At 39.2% G+C, this 4,334-nt stretch overlaps 2 long non-coding RNA genes across 2 annotated transcripts; one reads left to right on the plus strand and one right to left on the minus strand.

The window, feature by feature from the left end:
• Nucleotides 1-534: 534 nt before the first annotated feature.
• LOC148696909 (uncharacterized) lies at nt 535-1,533 on the minus strand. Its single transcript, XR_015962066.1, has 4 exons — nt 1,499-1,533; nt 1,267-1,322; nt 1,081-1,165; nt 535-991 (listed from the first exon to the last, which is right to left on the minus strand). It is a non-coding gene; the product is annotated as an uncharacterized LOC148696909 (long non-coding RNA).
• A 2,216-nt stretch (nt 1,534-3,749) lies between these two features.
• Nucleotides 3,750-4,334, plus strand: LOC148696910 (uncharacterized). The gene is made up of 3 exons (XR_015962112.1): nt 3,750-3,889; nt 3,990-4,151; nt 4,253-4,334. It is a non-coding gene; the product is annotated as an uncharacterized LOC148696910 (long non-coding RNA).

Below are 4,334 nucleotides of genomic sequence, written 5' to 3' on the forward strand. Positions count from 1 at the left end.
TATCATTGCATATTAGTGATCAGTCATGTTCTAGACTACAAGAGCCCAAGGAAATTGTGGTCACCTGCCATTTGCTATTTTATTCTAATCCAACGGTAGGCGATTATTTAATTTTTGTTGTTGTACTTTCGCCTCCAGTGTTGGTTAAAATCAAACGGTGGGTGACCATGATTTTCTTAGACTCTAGGGTCTAGGAGAATGGCACTCTCTCAGGTGGTGTCCCGGTTTGAACAACTTTTAGATGATCTGCAATATTCCGACTAACATACAAATAAAGAACAAAAAACGAACTGGTTATCAAAACCCTGATTAATATCTCACAATAACGTTTGAGACGTTAACCCACTTCCCCTTCTTGTATTGTATTCCATAAGTTGGCCCAAGTATGCAACCATTAATTTCTTGTGGTGGTGAACTCCAAGTTGGATGGAGATACGTTAATCTCAATTGCAAAAACTAGGACCAGTTTTTCAATATATCGCTTTGTAGTCGATATTTAACTTTCATAAGTTCATCAATTAAGAAGAAGCAATATGTACTCGGGAGCAGTTTCTATCAAAATTCATGTAAAGATTGAGCCAAAAACATAAAACCTAGAGACAGAGAAGTGGCAGTGGGAAAGAGGGGCTCTATAACACAGTTCCGTCAGAGGCGGCGGTGTCACCAGGTCGGACTCTTTACGAGAAATGCCCAACATGAAATCGAAATTTACACGTACAGGAGAGACAATTGCTACTCGTAAGCCTAGCAACAACACAAACAGGCCTCGGACAGCAAGAACCTTCCGTACAGGGGCATTCGGTAATTACACGAGTTAAAAGATGCAAGTGTTCCTCAAACTCCGAGGAGGCGTGCATCTGCCTGCAAGAAACATCATATACGGTGGGTACTTGCAGTGGTTACGTAGCGGGTATTCTCTTATGCTTGCTCTGCACAAGGCCTAGTAGAAAATCTGTAAATATGTGCTCATAGTCTGGCATTTTGCCGTAACCTGTAATTCGTTCAAAACATTTCAATACACACCATGGAAACTTTGCAATTGTCAACATACAGTAGATTAAGTGAACAAACTGTACTTACCTGGAAAGTAGTTGATGTCGACGACATAAAAAACATCCTTTGTCCCATGCTCTCGGATCATATCGACATTGAATAGCCTAAGGCCCTAGAGAAATAGCATAGTATTAGTACAATCAGCCGGAACACTTACAAGAACTCGTTGCTAACTTCTACCATTGCCTTGCCAAACTTGAGAGAGAGAGATACCAGTCGTTGGCGGAGCTCCCTTGCAAGGTTCTCTAACAAAGGTTGTTGAGGAAGTTCTGCAACAATAATGCCATTTTAAATAAGGGGTCCAAGGAACAATAAGGTAGTTTTAGTAAGTTGTCATTGAAACAGCATTTACAAACAGCACGAAAAGTCATAAAAGTTAGAAGAAAATAGGGACAAAGCTTTATTCATAACAACCAGTATATTAAACATTGTTAACGGATGTTACCAGCAACACTAGGGTCCAGGTCTGCACCATCTGCTTTCGGACTATTTTCGGACTATTTTCGACCCTCTTGACCTTTTAGTCTGAGATGGTCTTATACAAGGTTTGAAAAAAATACAATCATCAAGTCAAGCTTACGGCTGCCGACTCGTCAAGAGTCTGGCTTTCGAGCACAATTAACAATCTGCAATGACAAACCTGTTTAATGTCCATCTCATCTGACAAACAAACAGGTAAGTAGTAAAAAACATAAAAACCCTAATAAAAAAAAACCCTACTTTTATTGATAGTTATTACATTATTTTCCAAATATATATTGTACCCCTGTAACTGTTTTATTTTTTATTTACATCGATCATATTCGAAAGAAATAACCTCATGTCATCTTAACCTAATGCCATCAATCATACAAATTGCAGGTTTAGCCAATGTAAAGGCACCTAAAAGAAGGGGCAAATTGTCCACCCCACTTAGTCCAAATTCATCCATGCAATTACATAGAGGATGAAGGACAAGATTGTAAATAAGTACTCAAAGTAAGACAGAAGTGGGAAAATCATTACTGTTTTGATAAGTTTTGGAAAACAGAAGCAAGCACCAAGAATTGACTTTGGGTTCCTCTCAACCCCAAAAGGGTATATGTGATGGAATATTCCCCTATTTAAAATTTGTCTAAGCGAAAGACACCAGACAGCAAGATTCCAGATACCCACTGGAGAAGAAGATTGGATGGAAAAGCCAAGAAAAACACACTTTGCCCTTGATCAATGAGCGTCTGTACGCGACTATATATAGATATGCGAATCGCGCGTCGTGTGAGGTGGATCCTACTACGGAGATTAATTTACGAACGGATCGGATACTCCACGCGGCGCGTGCGAGAGTGGGGTTGTTGGGATGATGTTCTTGTTACACTGAGAGTAAAATGAGGTGAAATTTTTAATTATAATGGGCATACGAGTGATACATTAAATATTTTTATGTAAGTAATGGTACACCACGTGTTTTTATGTAAGTGGTGAGAAATTTTATTTTTTAAGTTATTAACTTTTAATACACATATACCACCATTTGTATAGTGACACGTGGTGTATCACCTCATGTGTCGGTCACACTGAAAAACCTCTCTAAAATGAGAGAGGAAAGGGAGGAGGAAGGAGTGGATATTGCGAGGGAATATTCAATTTGCAGGTGACACACGGGAGAGAGAAACGACTGATGACTGACTACCTTTATGGACTTCTAGCCTCTATGCATGCGCTCATGCGAGTGCAGAAGACATTTTTTTGAATCACGACGTGTTATGCGCGACTTACACGTTTTAAATGTGTATATATATATATATATATGTGTGTGTGTGTGTGTGTGTGTGTGTGTGTGTGTAAATTGACAAAAGGAAAGCCAAATATTTGAAGTAAATGAATAATCTTAGACCATGCTAGAAGAAATCCCTTATAAACCAATTAAAGCAGCTGAAGTCACATAATAAAATTGGTCTTTATAGAATTTACATTAAAAATAGAGAAAATAATATTTAATAAACAACTGATTGAATCACATTGTTGTTAGCCCATTGTGAGGCTAAACCCACCCTCCCCCTTAATATAGATAATATCGTTTGTTAAAAAAAAAAAAATCATTTGATAACTAATTTAATCACTTATTATCCGCGTGTGAATGATATTTTTTATAACTGACATTACACGTCTCTTAAGATGTTTTGAACGTGTTAAGAAATAGATAAATTGAATCAAATTATTGCTAGCCTATTATGAGGTACTAATTTTAAAAAATAAAAAAAATAAAAAAAATAAAAACCCACAAAATAATTTAATTATTAAAAAACTACTATTAAAATTGTGACATCCCGTCCCGAGATTATAAAAACGTATGTGTGAATTTACCTTTTTACCCCTAGTTCGTTACATTTACGTGTAGTGTTGTGTTGTGTAGTGTTGTAGGACCACACACACACTCACACACTCTCTTTCTCTCCCGTGTTTTCCTCTCCCTCTGTCTCTTTTCTGTCATTTCTCTCTCTCTCTCCCAAGCTCCGTTCTTCCTTCTTCTTTCTTCAAAAACGTACGGACGACACACAAATCACCCAAACCTTGATGGATCGAAGGAACCAAGGGCATTTTTGGACTCGTGAAGCTCGTACGAGTACAACCATACCATTTTCATTCGAGGTAATCCGTTTTGAACACTATTCATGCGAATTTAATCTAGCTTGTTTTTGGGATTTTGAAGCTTATAGATGTCTTAGTGAGGTCCCAAGGAGCCTCGGAGTACTTCGTTGGAGAAGTTTGGACGTCGGGATCATCGTGGTCAAAGTTGGCCGGAGCTTTCGAGGGGTTTTCCGGCGAAACCACGACGAGTTAGGGGTCAAGGCAGGTATGGATCTGTTCGTCTCGTCAATACCTTCATTTTGATATATAGTACGTCGAAAATGGTTAAGAAATGAAGAAGTTATGACACTTTGAAATTTACCCAGAAATTCCGGCAAAACACCACCGCCGGCGGAACCAGTCCGGCGACGCGAGGAAGAAGACGCGCGCGTGGGCAGCGCGTGAACAGGGCGCGTGGGGGCGCGTGAGAGCTCCAAATTGAGTTCTGAAAATTGTCACGCGTTCGTGACGTCGTGTAGATCACCGTGGTATATTCATACACCCAAATTGAGCAACGTATGAGAAAGTTATGGACGAATGTTTGGTGTATGTGCGTTAAATAACGTCAATTTGGTTACTTTTTGTATAGGTGAAAATTATACAGAGGAAGAATGTAACCAAGCTAGGGGAGGTTCAGGGACCTACGAGACGTCGATGTGATCAGTGAGTGG

The sequence above is a fragment of the Pyrus communis genome, chromosome 5 (genome assembly GCF_041283825.1).
Source record: "Pyrus communis isolate YQ-2024b chromosome 5, ASM4128382v1, whole genome shotgun sequence".
NCBI classification, from domain to species: domain Eukaryota; kingdom Viridiplantae; phylum Streptophyta; class Magnoliopsida; order Rosales; family Rosaceae; genus Pyrus; species Pyrus communis.